General features: G+C 48.6%; 1 protein-coding gene across 1 annotated transcript in view; it reads left to right on the top strand.

The window, feature by feature from the left end:
• peak1 (pseudopodium-enriched atypical kinase 1) overlaps positions 1-18,003 on the top strand; it is a 155,836-nt gene that overhangs the window by 72,140 nt on the left and 65,693 nt on the right. The window contains exon 3 of the mRNA XM_056281848.1: positions 926-997. The gene's annotated coding sequence lies outside the window, so the exon portion shown is untranslated. The remainder of the gene's footprint in view (positions 1-925; positions 998-18,003) is intronic.

Genomic DNA, 18,003 nt, shown 5'->3' with positions numbered 1-18,003 from the left:
CAGCTGGACCCTGCACTGCCTGACAGCAGCACATTCGCCCGGAAGGAAAAGGAGAAAGGGACATCAGATGCTGACAACTGTAGCAGGAGGCACCATGCTAAAGCTCTCAGCAACTTGTCACCGGGAGAACAGGTATGGGTAACCGACTCCAAGGTGTCTGGAACTGTCCTCCAGAATCATTCCACTCCGAGGTCTTACTTGGTGAATCTACCTCAGGGGGTGGTGAGGTGCAACCACCAGCACCTGATACCTCGACACACACCTGCACAAGTCAGATGTTCTCCACTACAGCAACAAACGCCAGAGCCAGCTTCTGAGCAGGCTCCCACGTCACCTGCTGTGGTACCCCAAGACTCACCTGCAGAGACTCCCACACTCAGAACCAGGTTCGGGAGAGCCACAGGTTAAGCCTAGTAGGTGTGAACTGGAAAAAGAACATGTGAATATATTAAGTGAAACAAGGCCTATGTTATGTGAAGGGGTTTAGTTTGGAGCACTTTAATTAACACTATGTTAATTAACATTGTTCTTCCTCACAGGAGTTAGATAGGAACAGACCTTTTCTACAAAAAAGGTCAAATATTCCCCCATGGTCTGGTGAGACAGGGTTTGCTCTCCAGAAAGGAGAGATGTGGTATTATTGTACTGGACCAATAGGAAGGAGGCTGGGGCAGAAGGGGTTAATGTGTTCTGGCAGAGCAGGGAAGTTAATAAAGCAGTTCCGTGTTTAGCACACAGTTTGTCTCACGTGCATATATTTTCTTTGCAAACACAACAACACTGAATTTTGATGTTATAAATAAAGTGGTGACCTGTGATCATGTGACCCTCATGCTTGACTTTTGCGGTCTACTGAATCGTATCTGTCATTATTTTATGCATTGAACTGGAACCTGAACATTTCCACTTTCATCTTTCTGTGTAGGAACGTCCGGCAGCGTTGCACTGCAGCATCGCAGTGTCTTTCCGGAGAGGAAGACCCTCACATTCCGGACTGGTGAGTACCTCCTCCTCTATACACTGCCGTCAACGTACTCCGAGCTGTTGAAACTAATGAGGCAACACTGGCGAGAGCAAAGGTCTTTGGGTTTTTCTAATGCGATTGTCTTGCTACTTGACAGAGCTGGAGAAACCTCATTAAAATACCAAACAGCATCTTCCTCTCTGAGCTGCTCCTCAGTCAGCAGCCCTGTTATCCAAAACTCCATTTCACCGTTCTTACACACCACATAACACTTCAGTCATAATCCTGCTTCCATTGTGCGCCACGGCTCAGCTTCCACACACTCTCCTCATTATTTGGTTCTCAGTGAATATAATGAATTCTTCTTCTGTGAGCTAATCGGGATCTGAACTCCCCAAAATAGAAGTGAGTGGTATGAGGCTGCTGAACACGCCGGGTGTCACCTCCATTCGCTGCGATAATGACGTGACTCCTGTGCCAAGAGGTAGCGCTGACAGAGTTTGATCTCTCGCTTTGCTTTGTGTTGACTCGGAGCAGTGTGTGCTGCACCCTTCATGTGGATCCAGCTATTCAGACCTGCGCCTTTTTTTAAGTGGGTGTTCAGAAAGTAAAACCTGGAGAGGTGGAGGTATACACCGGAGAGAAGAGGAATGAAAGTCAGTAGGAGCAAGACAGAATACCTATGCATGAATGAGAGGGAGGACAGTGGAATGGTCAGGATGCAAGGAGTGGAGGTCACGAAGGTGTATGAGTTTAAATACTCGGGGTCAGCTGTCCAAAGTAACGGGGAGTGCAGAAGAGAGGTGAAGAAGAGAGTGCAGGCAGGGTGGAGTGGGTGGAGAAGAGTGTCAGGAGTGATGTGTGACAGAAGGGTACCAGCAAGAGTTAAAGGGAAGGTTAACAAGATGGTAGTGAGACCAGCTATGTTATATGGTTTGGAGACAGTGACACTGATGAAAAGACAGGAGGAGGAGCTGGAGGGGGCAGAGATGAAGATGATAAGATTTTCACTGGGAGTGATGAAGAAGGACAGGATTAGGAAGGAGTATATTAGAGGGACAGCTCAGGTTGGACGGTTTGGAGACAAAGCAAGAGAGACAAGATGGAGATGGTTTGGACATGTGTGGAGGAGAGATGCTGGGTATACTGGGAGAAGGATGCTGAATATGGAGCTGCCAGGGAAGAGGAGAAGAGGAAGGCCAAAGAGGAGGTTTATGGATGTGGTGAGGGAGGACATGCAGGTGGCTGGTGTGACAGAGGAAGATGCAGAGGACAGGAAGAGATGGAAACGGATGATCCGTTGTGGCGCCCCCTAACGGGAGCAGCCAATAGTAATAGTAGTGGTAGTAGTAGTAGTAGTAGTAGTAGTAGTAGTAGTAGTTCAGGAAGTAAAATGATGACGTTCAGTGATGCTGGCCTTCCTCATACCCCTCATACAGTCAACAGGTGGTAGTATTTCATTGTCACAGGTGGATTCCATCTTCAGGTCTTCTGCTCACCAGAAACGTCCTGAAGGGAAACATCTCTGTCAGTGTGAGCAGTGCTGTAGTAAAACAGAAGCTCAGTGCTGGGAGGAGATGCTGCCAAACTAGAAGATTTAACAAACGGAAAAAATCCCTTACATAATGTGTTTCTTTCACCGAGCTGAAGAAACCTCCTTAAATATTCATCTCTCTGTTCTTCTTTTTTTTGGGACCCCCCCCCCCCCGTTTTCTCCCCAATTGCATTCGGCCAATTACCCCACTCTTCTGAGCCATCTCAGTCGCTGCTCCACCCCCTCTGCTGATCCGGGGAGGGCTGTAGACTACCACATGCCTCCTCCCATACATGTGGAGTCACCAGCCGCTTCTTTTCACCTGACAGTGAGGAGTTTCACCAGGGGGACGTAGCGTGTGGGAGAATCACGCTATTCCCCCCAGTTCCCCCTCCCCCAAACAGGCGTCCCGACCAACCAGAGGAGGCGCTAGTGCAGCGACCAGGACACATACCCACATCCAACTTCCCACCCGCAGACACGGCCAATTGTGTCTGTAGGGATGCCCGACCAAGCCAGAGGTAACACGGGGATTCGAACCGGCGATCCCCGTGTTGGTAGGCAATGGAATAGACCTGGACACCCCAGCATATAAACCTCTGAGCTCCTCCTCAATCAGCCCTCATGTTGTTATGATGCCCAGATATATTTTCAAAACTGTGTTGTGCAATGTGATTTCATGGCATTGCAGTACATCTGCATCGCTTCTTCCTCATAAAAGTAGAGGAGTGTCCTCAGCAGACCTCTGCCAGGTGTACATACATCTCCCCTTCTCACGCTTGTAAGTAGCTTTGGATAAAAGTGGTAAATGGGTAAATGCTCCTCTGGTTTCTCCATGCAGAAGTCATCTGCAGCCTGTACCCTCTGCTGCATGTGAGCAGGAGGTCTTCTGCAGCCTGTACCCTCTGCTGCATGTGAGCAGGAGGTTTCTCAGTCCTCACCCTCTCAGCTTGATGACATGTCTCTAAACCACCGCACTCTCACTGAGGAGATTGTTTAGTACACACATTAATTAAACAAATGTGCAGGATATACACACCAGAATGCACTGCTCTCCATCCACATAATAAACACACATGTGATGGTGTGTGTGCAGACAGGCTAACCCTGGTCTGGTGGTCCTCAGTGTGGTGGAGTGTTGTGATGACCCTGGTCTGGTGGTCCTCAATGTGGTGGAGCGTTGTGATGACCCTGGTCTGGTGGTCCTCAGTGTGGCGGAGCGTTGTGATGACCCTGGTCTGGTGGTCCTCAGTGTGGTGGAGCGTTGTGATGACCCTGGTCTGGTGGTCCTCAGTGTGGTGGAGTGTTGTGATGACCCTGGTCTGGTGGTCCTCAATGTGGTGGAGCATTGTGATGACCCTGGTCTGGTGGTCCTCAGTGTGGTGGAGCGTTGTGATGACCCTGGCCTGGTGGTCCTCAATGTGGTGGAGCGTTGTGATGACCCTGGTCTGGTGGTCCTCAGTGTGGTGGAGCGTTGTGATGACCCTGGTCTGGAGGTCCTCAGTGTGGTGGAGTGCTGTGATGACCCTGGTCTGGTGGTCCTCAGTGTGGTGGAGCGTTGTGATGACCCTGGTCTGGTGGTCCTCAGTGTGGTGGAGTGTTGTGATGACCCTGGTCTGGTGGTCCTCAGTGTGGTGGAGCGTTGTGATGACCCTGGTCTGGTGGTCCTCAGTGTGGTGGAGTGTTTTGATGACCCTGGTCTGGTGGTCCTCAGTGTGGTGGAGCGTTGTGATGACCCTGGCCTGGTGGTCCTCAGTGTGGTAGAGTGCTGTGATGACCCTGGTCTGGTGGTCCTCAGTGTGGTGGAGTGTTGTGATGACCCTGGTCTGGTGGTTCTCAGTGTGGTGGAGCGTTGTGATGATCCTGGTCTGGTGGTTCTCAGTGTGGTGGAGCGTTGTGATGACCCTGGTCTGGTGGTCCTCAGTGTGGTAGAGTGTTGTGATGACCCTGGTCTGGTGGGCCTCAGTGTGGTGGAGCATTGTGATGACCCTGGTCTGGTGGTCCTCAGTGTGGTAGAGCGTTGTGATGACCCTGGTCTGGTGGGCCTCAGTGTGGTGGAGTGCTGTGATGACCCTGGTCTGGTGGTCCTCAGTGTGGTGGAGCGTTGTGATGACCCTGGTCTGGTGGTCCTCAGTGTGGTGGAGTGTTGTGATGACCCTGGTCTGGTGGTCCTCAATGTGGTGGAGCGTTGTGATGACCCTGGTCTGGTGGGCCTCAGTGTGGTGGAGTGCTGTGATGACCCTGGTCTGGTGGTCCTCAGTGTGGTGGAGCGTTGTGATGACCCTGGTCTGGTGGTCCTCAGTGTGGTAGAGTGTTGTGATGACCCTGGTCTGGTGGTCCTCAGTGTGGTGGAGCGTTGTGATGACCCTGGTCTGGTGGTTCTCAGTGTGGTGGAGCGTTGTGATGACCCTGGTCTGGTGGTCCTCAGTGTGGTGGAGCGTTGTGATGACCCTGGTCTGGTGGTCCTCAGTGTGGCGGAGCGTTGTGATGACCCTGGTCTGGTGGTCCTCAGTGTGGTGGAGCGTTGTGATGACCCTGGTCTGGTGGTCCTCAGTGTGGCGGAGCGTTGTGATGACCCTGGTCTGGTGGTCCTCAGTGTGGTAGAGTGTTGTGATGACCCTGGTCTGGTGGTCCTCAGTGTGGTGGAGCATTGTGATGACCCTGGTCTGGTGGTCCTCAGTGTGGTAGAGCGTTGTGATGACCCTGGTCTGGTGGGCCTCAGTGTGGTGGAGCATTGTGATGACCCTGGTCTGGTGGTCCTCAGTGTGGTGGAGTGTTGTGATGACCCTGGTCTGGTGGGCCTCAGTGTGGTGGAGTGCTGTGATGACCCTGGTCTGGTGGTCCTCAGTGTGGTGGAGCATTGTGATGACCCTGGTCTGGTGGTCCTCAGTGTGGTGGAGCATTGTGATGACCCTGGTCTGGTGGTCCTCAGTGTGGTGGAGTGTTGTGATGACCCTGGTCTGGTGGTTCTCAGTGTGGTGGAGCATTGTGATGACCCTGATCTGGTGGTCCTCAGTGTGGTGGAGTGTTGTGATGACCCTGGCGAGGTTAGCAGATCAGTTTTACTGCTGACATAGCGTGTGCCTGCTTCTCTGAGCCCAGCACGTGGGAGCAGCTGGGTGGTGTTGTGGGTGGTGTTGTGATGACAGTGATGTGTTGAATTTATCAGGTTTCCTGCAGCAGCGCAGGACGCTGTAGAGACACACAGCAGCATTCAGTCAGGGGAATCTGACAGCAGCCTCAGAAACCTGACCTGACAGCACTACCACACATGGTCCAAAGGCTAGCTCACTTACACACACACACACACACACACACACACACACACACACACACACACACACACACAGTCCATAGATGTGTGAAACGCTGCATTTAAGCACTGAAAACCAACATTTTATTTTTGGCTTTGTTTTTTGCCCCTTTTTCTCCCCAATTGTACTTGGCCAATTACCCCACTCTTCTGAGCCGTCCCGGTCTCTGCTCCACCCCCTCTGCTGACCCGGGGAGGGCTGCAGACTACCACATGCCTCCTCCCATACATGTGGAGTCACCAGCCGCTTCTTTTCACCTGACAGTGAGGAGTTTCACCAGGGGGACGTAGTGCGTGGGAGGACCATGTTATTCCCCCCTGAATAGGCGCCCCGACCGACCAGAGGGAGGCGCTAGTGCAGCGACCAGGACACATACCCACATCTGGCTTCCCACCCGCAGACACGAACAATTGTGTCCGTAGGGTCGCCGACCAAGCTGGAGGTAACACGGGGATTCGAACCGGCGATCCCTGTGTTGGTAGGCAACGGAATAGACCGCTACACCACCTGGATGCCCCCAGACTAGACTCTCTTAACTCTATCAACAGTTTTGACCAGACGTGAGTTAGTAGACTGAGTAAGAGTTTAGTGAGGATGCCTCATGTCTCATTAGTGCAGGACAACGTGAACATCGAGATTAAACTTCTGCCTTCAAATGAAGGTGATTTTCATCACAAGGTGTGTAAAGGGTGTCTGGGCTCAGCCTTAGAGATAGGGTGAGGAGCTCGGACATCCGGAGGGAGCTCGGAGTAGAGCCGCTCCTCCTTCACATTGAAAGGAGCCAGTTGAGGTGGTTTGGGCATCTGATCAGGATGCCTCCTGGGCTCCTTCCTTTGGAGATTTACCGGGCACGGCCAACTGGGAGGAGACCCCGGGAAGACCCAGAACTCGCTGGAGGGACTACATGTCCAATCTGGCCTGGGAACGTCTTGGGATCCCCCAGGAGGAGCTGGAGGGGGTTGCTGGGGAGAGGGACATCCAGAGTGCCCTACTTAGCTTGCTGCCACCACGACCCGACCCCGGAGAAGCGGCTGATGATGAGATTTGTTTGTTTCTGATATACTTTATTAACCCCGTGGGGGAATTCCTCTCTGCATGTACCCCATCCTAGCTGTGTAACTAGGAGCGGGGGGCAGCCGCCGTGCAGCACCCGGGGACCGACTCCAGTTGGTGTCACCATGCCTCGGTCAGGGGCACAGACAGGAGTATTAACCCTAACATGCATGTCTTTCTGATGGTGGGGGAAACCGGAGCACCCGGAGAAACCCCACCGCAGACATGGGGAGAACATGCAAACTCCACACAGAGGACGACCTGGGACGACCCACGAGGTTGGACAATCCTGGGGTTCGAACCCAGGACCTTCTTGCTGAGATGAGAGATGAATGTAAAGCCACCCTGTCACATTTAAAAGATCACTTCAGCACTGAGAAACTTGTGACTTGAAATGAAATGTAAAAGAAATCCCAAGAAACACCTGAATGAAGTCTGTGTTCAGAGAAAGGGAATCAGTCCTTCAACTCTCAACAATCCCGCCTGTCAGTCAGCGGTTTGGTTTGTTAATATCATTAGTTATTGTTTTGTTAATATCGTTAGTTATTGTGTTGTTAATATCATTAGTTGTTGTTTTGTTATATTATTATTGTTTTGTTAGTATTATTAGCTGTTAATATTTCATCCACATCTAAAGGAGATGGTGGTTGTGGTTGAACAGAAGCAGTCAGCTGGTTTGGTGAAATGGACAGGGTGGGATTTGCCTCCCTGTGCAGACCCATCCGGGGGGGGAGGGGGGGCTGCAGAGCTCGGGGGAAGCGGTCACACTGCGTTAGCAGCTGTACAGTATCTCTATCAGCCACGCCGAGGCTCCGCTCCCCCTGCTCCCCCTCCCCGCTCGCTCCCCCTCCCTGCTCGCTCCCCCTGCTCCCCCTCCCCGCTCGCTCCCCCTCCCTGCTCGCTCCCCCTGCTCCCCCTCCCCGCTCGCTCCCCCTCCCTGCTCGCTCCCCCTGCTCCCCCTCCCCGCTCGCTCCCCCTCCCTGCTCACTCCCCCTGCTCCCCCTCCCCGCTCGCTCCCCCTCCCTGCTCACTCCCCCTCCCTGCTCACTCCCTCTGCTCGCTTTGATCCCGCTAATTATTCTGCACAGCCAAGGACGAAAGAGGAAGGTTTGAAAAAACAAAAGTGCCTCCTTCTGCAAGTATCCTCCAGCTGAGATGAGCATAGAAACCACCTCCGGGCCTCATCCGAACTGCTGGCAGAACGCTCCAGTTCCACGTCACATGAACAACTGAATTCGGGCTTGTTGGAAATTAAAAGGGGAATGTGAAGGGCTTGGTTTGGTTCCTTGAGTTGTGGAGCTTGCTCTTGTGTTGAAGGTTTCCGGAGCTTCTCCTTGGTGGCTGGGCTCTTATCTGGACCAGGCTGTCCACGGCTGTTGCCGGCCAGTGCTTCCCCCTGGTGCCAGCTTCTTATCTGGACTCACTGTGAGCAGGATTGGTTTCAACACACACACACACACACACTCATTTCTTTGCTGGTGAGGCTGAGAAAGAGGAGTTTGGGCTGGGAGCCGGAGCTTGCCGAGGGGCTCATCCTCATCCTCATCTCACTTGGTCCCCCGGCAGAGCGAGGGTAGAGTTCCAGAGCCTTGTACCATGCCCTCCATGGATGTGAGAACTTCTAATGTCACGCTCCGAGTTCTGCATCAACGGACACCTGCTATCACTACAACACAGACAGCTAGCCGAGCATTATTTCATATATATATATCCAGGTCATAGAACATAGCCGCTGACTGACAGGGCTGTAACATAGCCACTGACTGACAGGGCTGTAACATAGCCACTGACTGACAGGGCTGTGATGCAGGGGGAAACAGCAGTTAATGGCAGCACCTCAAATCTGTTTATAAAACTCGAGTTCTTCAGTACAAAGACGGGACACATTAAATGAAGTGAAATCATAGAACTGAATATGAGTTTGATTTGTATGTTGTTTCTCTGTCTCTCTGTCTCTCTCTCTGTCTCTCTCTCTCTCTTTCGCTCTCTCTCTCTCTCTTTCCCTCTCTCTCTCTTTCCCCACGCATCCTCATCCCATGGCGTTATATATTGATACAGTTGATAAGTGAGATATTGTTGTGTAAGGTGTGAAGACATGGCTGGTGTTCCATACATCGTACTATTAAACTTTCTCCCTGCGTTATACCTGTTAATACATACAGGTTATACCTGTTAATGCATACAGGTTATACCTGTTAATACATACAGGTTATACCTGTTAATGCATACAGGTTATACCTGTTAATTCATACAGGTTATACCTGTTAATACATACAGGTTATACCTGTTATTGCATACAGGTTATACCTGTTAATGCATACAGGTTATACCTGTTAACGCATACAGGTTATACCTGTTAACGCATACAGGTTATACCTGTTAATTCATACAGGTTATACCTGTTAATGCATACAGGTTATACCTGTTAATACATACAGGTTATACCTGTTAATGCATACAGGTTATACCTGTTAATACATACAGGTTATACCTGTTAATGCATACAAGTTATACCTGTTAATGCATACAGGTTATACCTGTTAATTCATACAGGTTATACCTGTTAATACATACAGGTTATACCTGTTAATACATACAGGTTATACCTGTTATTGCATACAGGTTATACCTGTTAATACATACAGATTATACCTGTTAATGCATACAGGTTATACCTGTTAATACATACAGGTTATACCTGTTATTGCATACAGGTTATACCTGTTAATACATACAGGTTATACCTGTTAATTCATACAGGTTATACCTGTTAATGCATACAGGTTATACCTGTTAATACATACAGGTTATACCTGTTATTGCATACAGGTTATACCTGTTAATACATACAGGTTATACCTGTTAATACATACAGGTTATATCTGTTAATGCATACAGGTTATATCTGTTAATACATACAGGTTATACCTGTTAATACATACAGGTTATACCTGTTAATACATACAGGTTATATCTGTTAATGCATACAGGTTATACCTGTTAATGCATACAGGTTATACCTGTTAACGCATACAGGTTATACCTGTTAACGCATACAGGTTATACCTGTTAACGCATACAGGTTATATCTGTTACATACAGGTTATACCTGTTAACGCATACAGGTTATACCTGTTAACGCATACAGGTTATATCTGTTAATACATACAGGTTATACCTGTTAACGCATACAGGTTATACCTGTTAATGCATACAGGTTATATCTGTTAATACATACAGGTTATACCTGTTAATGCATACAGGTTATACCTGTTATTGCATACAGGTTATATCTGTTAATGCATACAGGTTATACCTGTTAGTGCATACAGGTTATACCTGTTAATGCATACAGGTTATACCTGTTATTGCATACAGGTTATATCTGTTAATACAAACAGGTTATACCTGTTAATACATACAGGTTATACCTGTTAATGCATACAGGTTATACCTGTTAATACATACAGGTTATACCTGTTATTGCATACAGGTTATATCTGTTAATACAAACAGGTTATACCTGTTAATACATACAGGTTATACCTGTTAATACATACAGGATATATCTGTTAATACATACAGGTTATACCTGTTAATACATACAGGTTATACCTGTTAATGCATACAGGTTCACAGGTTAGGTCATGGTCAAGTTGATTGTTAAGGGAACGTTTCTCAAGGGGGCGTTCAGAGAACATCGCGGGGTGGTGGAAGCAATATTTTTGAAAGGGGGGGAGTTGAGATGTTCTTGGGGGGCATTTGCATCACATGAAAATATCAGCAAAATGCTGCAGAATAAGGAAAAATGCCACCAGTATTCTATTGAATACCTTAGCTATGGATTCGTACCTTCTCCCACCAGTACACAACTTCCAATATATCTATCATGTCAACAAGTGTTTTCAAATAAGGCCATGAAACCCTCACACCTCAAGGAGCACCTTACGAAGATCCACCCGGACAACAAAGGACAAGAAGTGTCCCTTCTTCCAGGCCCTCAAAGAGAAGCATGGTAGCAGCAACATCAGTAGTCTCTTCGCCAGGTAGACCAGCTAGAGTGATCGTGGGCTAGTAGTGTCGTCCCTGCTGATAGCCAACTGTGGACAGCCGTTCACAATTGGACAGAAGTTCGTGCTCCCTGCCATCAAAGAGGTCATCTCCACCATGATGGAGCACGATCCCACATAGGTGCTGAAATCCACCCCACTCAGCAATGACACCCTCGCACACAGGATAAATGAAATAGGTGCCAGTACAGACGAGCAGCTCTGTGCCATCCTGCGTGACTCTCCATTCAGCCTTCAGCTGGATCAGACCACCTCTGACAACAATGCTCTTCTGAGGGTGTATGTCCACTCTGAGACCTCCAAGTGTCAGGACATGGCTGAGGAATTTTAAATTCCAAATATCTGGAAAGACACCAAGGGCCAGACCATTTTTAATGCGCTGGATGCATATCTACGTGAGATGTCATTCCCAGTCACCAACATCCTTGCCTGCACCACTGATGGTGCCCCCTCCATGGTTGGCAGGTACTGTGGCTTCACCGCTCTGCTAAAGGAGCAGGTTCCACATATCCTCCCAGTCCACTGTGTCTTGCATGCCAAAACCTTATGGCCAAATCCAAAAGCCCACCTCTCCAAGAGTCTCTCAATGTTGCGATCCAGGCAATAAACAAAATAAAAGCCTGAATGAGAGACTGTTGCAACAGCTGTGTCAGAAAAATGATGAGACCTTTGAGCATCTTCTTCTCCATACTGATGTCTGCTGGCTCTCAAAAGGAAACTGTTTTTGAGAGCTGTTTGGCAGCATCATGGAGTTCCTGGAGGAGTTTGATGCAACTGTCAGAGAAAAGGTGTCATCCAGCCACTGCGACATCATGTACCTTACTGAGCTTTTTGAAAAGATAACGAAGTCACACTAAAGCTCTGAGGAAATGGAGTTAGTCTCCATTTCCTCAGAGCTTTAGCGTGTTAGTCTCCATTTCCTCGGAGCGCCATTTCCCGTGCAAGGCGGTCATCCAGAGTCTCACCTGCAGGCTGGATCTGCACAGTGCTCATTTCCTGCAGTTCATCAAGATAATCTACTATTTTTCAGAAACGGCACTAAATAGATATATTATAATAGGACAGCTATTATTGCTATAATTAATATATTTTAATTCTATGAATACATTATTTTGTAATGTTTATTATCAGAATCAGAATCATGTTTATTCATGTTTACCCAGCTCTTCCTATCATTCCCGCCAGATGACCTCACAGTCTCAGCACGGATATCGTCATGCCTTGTTGATATCGCTGCATGGATGAAAGAGCGCCACCTTCAGCTTAACCTATCTAAGACTGAGCTCCTTGTCATCCCAGCCAGTCCATCCTTACAACAACGCATCAATATCCAGCTCAGTTTAACCCAACTCATGCTCACAAAGTCTGCCTGAAACCTGGGTGTCGTGATTGATGACCAACTAACCTTTATGGTTCATGTGGCCTCGATTGCTTGGTCGTGCTGATTTGCCCTGTACAACACCAGGAAAATTAGGCCCTACCTGTCTGAGCATGCAGCACAACTCCTGGTACAGGCTCGTGTAATGTCACGCATTGACTACTGCAACTCCTTACTAGCAGGTCTGCCTGCATGCACTTTCAAACCTCTGCAAATGATCCAGAACGTGGCGGCACGTCTGGTCTTCAACCAACCCAAAACAGCACATGTCACCCCACTGTTCATATCCCTCCGCTGGCTCCAAGTTGTTGTCCACATCAAATTCAAAACCTTGACGCTCGCTTACAAAACAGCAACTAAAATGGCTCCCGCCTCCCTGAAATCCCTCATTCAGGTCTACACTCAGTCCCGCTCACTACACCCTGCCAATGAAAGGCACCTGGCACTTCTGCCACAATGGGGCCCTATTCACATTTGCTCCTTGGGAAACTAACGTTAATCATATTTCAACTGTTCAGTTAAATCAAATCTATTATTTGGCATTCAATGACTTGTTTATTTTAATGATATAACACAGAATAATAATCAACATTAATATCCAGGGAAGACAATTAACCTACATTTTAATTGATGGGCGGGGGGCTGGATAATGAATAGGGCAGTGCTGGCCTCAAAAAAGTTTGAGAACCACTGGGTTAAGGTTTAACGAGCAGTTAAGTTTAGGGCTAAGGATAGCTAGTGGTGAAGTTTAGAGCTAAGGTTAGCTAGCGGGGAAGTTTAGAGCTAAGGTTAGCTAGCGGGGAAGTTTAGGGCTAAGGTTAGCTAGCGGTGAAGTTTAGAGCTAAGGTTAGCTAGCGGTGAAGTTTAGGGCTAAGGTTAGCTAGCGGGGAAGTTTAGGGCTAAGGTTAGCTAGCGGGGAAGTTTAGGGCTAAGGTTAGCTAGCGGGGAAGTTTAGGGCTAAGGTTTGGTAGTGGTTAAGTTTAGGATTAAGGTTAAGTATTTGTTAACCTGCCATGTCCCGTACAGACAGTGAAGTGTACCTAACTGCTTGCCATATCTTGGTCATTTGTCAGCAACAGCAAATAAAATGTCATGGGATGAGAAGTGCTCCTCTGTCTCTGTCTCACTGTGTTACTCCATCAGTCCAGCTTATCAGCCTGTCTCTTCTCCTCAATTCTCCTTGATTCATGTGTCATTAGAACAGGGGGAGTAATTGACTACCTCTGAATGCACCTTTAGAAACATCACTGAGAGCGTGTGATGTGAAGTGGCAGCTGGGTGTGTGGAATAAAGCCAGCTTTCACAGAGAAGATGGATGGTGTGATACTCCAACCACTCCTCACTTTGTCACGTCACACACAACTTATGGAGGAAGCTATTATGATGCCATGAAGTTACCTGAGTCATCCCCGCCGCTGTCGGGACAGTGTTCCCATGAAGGACACGTGGATGGATGGTGCATCATCCCTCAGTAGGAAAATGGAGATGTGAAATAGTTCTCAGTTTGTGTGATAAACAGAGGGATGAATGAGGACTGTGATAGAAAAACAGCTTCCTGGGTGGAGACTAAATATCTGTTTCTGTGTGTGTGTGTGTGTGTGTGTGTGTGGTAGTGCATGCATACATCTCACTGCAGAAATTGTCACTACACAGCTGAACAGCAGCACATGTAACGTTCCAATCCAGAAGATTTACATGCAAATACTGTCCTTGTTCATACTCTCTGTACTGTACATATTTAATCTGCTTAAATCCACGTGCAGACTGCAGCATTGTGTGGTAAGGATGGTTGGTGTCTGGTAGGACTTTACCAGGAAAAATGACAGGGTACATAGTGTGTTTTCATCTTCATCAAAGCAGCCAGATGAGGAAGGAGGCGGAAGGTAGTGTTGGATTAGAAGAAGTGAAGGTGTTGTGTCTAACCAGCAGATACGAGCTCTGGTATTTACGGGGATCAAATGTCACTAAAATGACCAGCGTCCACACATCTTTAAACTACTACTACTACTACTACTACTACTACTACTATTTTTGGCTGCTCCCGTTAGGGGGCGCCACAGCGGATCATCCGTTTCCATCTCGTCCTGTCCTCTGCTTCTTCCTCGGTCACACCAGCCACCTGCATGACCTCCCTCACCACATCCATAAACCTCCTCTTTGGCCTTCCTCTTCTCCTCTTCCCTGGCAGCTCCATATTCAGCATCCTTCTCCCAGTATACCCAGCATCTCTCCTCCACACATGTCCAAACCATCTCCATCTTGCCTCTCTTGCTTTGTCTCCAAACCGTCCAACCTGAGCTGTCCCTCTAATATACTCATTCCTAATCCTGTCCTTCTTCATCACTCCCAATGAAAATCTTATCATCTTCATCTCTGCCACCTCCAGCTCCTCCTCCTGTCTTTTCATCAGTGCCACTGTCTCCAAACCATACGACATAGCTGGTCTCACTACCATCTTGTAAACCTTCCCTTTAACTCTTGCTGGTACCCTTCTGTCACACATCACTCCTGACGCTCTTCTCCACCCACTCCACCCTGCCTGCACTCTCTTCTTCACCTCTCTACTGCACTCCCCATTACTTTGGTCACACACATATCTTTAAGTTGAACTAAAACAACAGTCTTCATGGTTTTCGCGTCACAAGGTTACATAACAAGACACATGTCCATGAAGCCCTTGTGCAGCCTCCCCATCGTCACACAAGCATGTTAATTAATATTGTTCTGAAATGAGCATCTTTGCTCTTTCATTCTTATTCATTTCTAATGTCACACCATAGAGAGCTGGCATACACAGCAGCTCCAAGAGGAAACCAGTCCTGGACAGGGACATCAGGATGCGTCTCTACTCATTAACATGAATAAAACCCACTGCCAGTTAAAGATGTCACGGCTGCTAACATCACCTTCCTATTCTGGTGTTAGTTAAGTCCTCTGCTGCACCTCGTATGTTAGGTCTCATTTCTAATTTAACAAACACTAGCATGTATCTTCAGGACCTGGTCCACAGGATGACTCGAGAACCTGTCTGATCTTTCCTGTAGACTTCATCAGTGGTGCTTGAGCTGAAGAATGTTTTCCATTAGTCTTTCCTGCTGCGTTCAGGTGAAGTGCTGAGATCAGTGGACTTGTGGATGGTAGAGACACAGAAGACTACAACAAACACAAAGATCTCCGTCTTTAACTGATCCACCTCCCAAGAACTGCCAAAGCTGCTCCACCCACAATCCGTGGATCTGTGCAGGGCAAGATGGAGACCTCATTACAAGCAACCCACCTTCTCTGCAACCCCCCCCCCCCAAAAACACACACACACACACACACACTAATCCCTTCATCCTCCTGCACCTTACTTTAAACTTCATTCTGTACCCCAGGAGAGCTGAGGGGAGGGGGGAGGGCCAGAAACACTGTGGATTTTACTTCACCTCCTCCTCCTCCTCGTCCCTGTGTTCTTGTCTTTGTACTGTATATTCGGTATCCAGCGTGTCCGTCACGTGGGTGCAGCGCATGCCGCAGTGTGAATTTCTCATTGATGATTTCACTCTTAAGCAGGTTATAATCCCTCGTACAGAGGCCCTCCGTCGATGCAGCGCGGGGTCTATTTATAGGACGGCTCAGCGCTTCACAGTTCTCTTCCAGCAGATGCTCATTTACCCGCCATGCTTCTCTTTTCAGCCCAGTCCTTGTTGCTCCATGAATGTCTTGTCTTCCAGGCTGAGTCTGGCCCCTTCAGCGTGGAAGCTCTCTGGTCCAGATGTGGACACATGACCTGGTCACAGGCCTGTTGGCTTCATAAGCTAAACTGGCCTATATACATGCTGACTTTACAGTTCATCAATAAATCATCCCTTAAAACACCAACAATACCATCCATCCATTGTCCATCCATCCATTATCCGAACCACTTATCCTGCTCTCAGGCATGCTGGAGCCTGTATTAAAGGCTAAAGTGTACACATGCAAATGCTAGCGGAGTAAGTTAATGAGCTTCTTGAAATTCCCCAGTGGGATCCCGTGAGGCAGTTTCAGGACTACAGATTCCGTGATGTGAGGGCCTACACCCAAGTGATGAACCTCAGAGCTCTGTGGTAACAAGTGTCCAGCAGTAGAGAAGATGTGCAGGACTATAGATACCATGATGTGAGGGCCTACACCCAAGTGATGAACCTCAGAGCTCTGTGGTAACAAGTGTCCAGCAGTAGAGAAGATGTGCAGGACTATAGATACCATGATGTGAGGGCCTACACCCAAGTGATGAACCTCAGAGCTCTGTGGTAACAAGTGTCCAGCAGTAGAGAAGATGTGCAGGGCGTTCCTATAGAACACATCACCATGATAAAGCAGGGACAGGAAGGTGTAGCAACTCTTTTTCTACATTTAAAAGAGAAACAAGATCTATTTCTAAAGTAGAAGCTCAGCTTTAGCTTCAACTTTTTTAAAGCAGTTCAATATGACATTTAAAGTCAGGTGGTCATTGATGATACTGAAGTACTTGTAACTACTACTGCTAATAATAATAATAATAATAATAATAATAACAGTAATGCATTTTATTTTTAGTTCTTTTCAAGGTACACAGACGCTTTAAATAAGATAAAATGAACATGAACACAACACACCAAACACATGTAACATAAAACATTACTCACACATTAAAAGCAATTCTGATAAGGTGAGGTTTGATTATTGATTTGAACGTGGACAGATCAGTGCAGTCTCTGATGTGTTTGGGGAGGGGGTTCCAGAAGGAGGGGGCAGCTATGGAGAAGGCTCTGTTGCCCCAGGTCCGGTGCTTGGCCCCATGTGGTGGAGACAGAAGGTCCGGTGCTTGGTCCTGTCTGGTGGAGACAGGAGGACTGGTGCTTGGTCCTGTATGGTGGAGACAGGAGGTCCGGTGCTTGATCCTGTGTGGTGGAGACAGGAGGTCCGGTGCTTGGCTCCTGTGTGGTGGAGACAGGAGGTCAGTGCTTGGTCCTGTGTGGTGGAGACAGGAGGTTTGGTGCTTGGTCCTGTGTGGTGGAGACAGGAGGTCAGTGCTTGGTCCTGTATGGTGGAGACAGGAGGTTTGGTGCTTGGTCCTGTATGGTGGAGGCAGGAGGTTCGGTGCTTGGTCCTGTGTGGTGGAGACAGGAGGTTTGGTGCTTGGTCCTGTGTGGTGGAGACAGGAGGTCAGTGCTTGGTCCTGTGTGGTGGAGACAGGAGGTTTGGTGCTTGGTCCTGTGTGGTGGAGACAGGAGGTCCGGTGCTTGGCTCCTGTGTGGTGGAGACAGGAGGTCGGGTGCTTGGTCCTGTATGGTGGAGGCAGGAGGTTCGGTGCTTGGTCCTGTGTGGTGGAGACAGGAGGTCTGGTGCTTGGTCCTGTGTGGTGGAGACAGGAGGTCAGTGCTTGGTCCTGTGTGGTGGAGACAGGAGGTTTGGTGCTTGGTCCTGTGTGGTGGAGACAGGAGGTCAGTGCTTGGTCCTGTATGGTGGAGACAGGAGGTTTGGTGCTTGGTCCTGTATGGTGGAGGCAGGAGGTTCGGTGCTTGGTCCTGTGTGGTGGAGACAGGAGGTTTGGTGCTTGGTCCTGTGTGGTGGAGACAGGAGGTCAGTGCTTGATCCTGTGTGGTGGAGACAGGAGGTCCGGTGCTTGGCTCCTGTGTGGTGGAGACAGGAGGTCAGTGCTTGGTCCTGTGTGGTGGAGACAG

Source organism: Lampris incognitus, chromosome 6 (genome assembly GCF_029633865.1).
Source record: "Lampris incognitus isolate fLamInc1 chromosome 6, fLamInc1.hap2, whole genome shotgun sequence".
NCBI lineage: Eukaryota > Metazoa > Chordata > Actinopteri > Lampriformes > Lampridae > Lampris > Lampris incognitus.
This window is presented reverse-complemented; position numbering and strand designations above follow the sequence as displayed.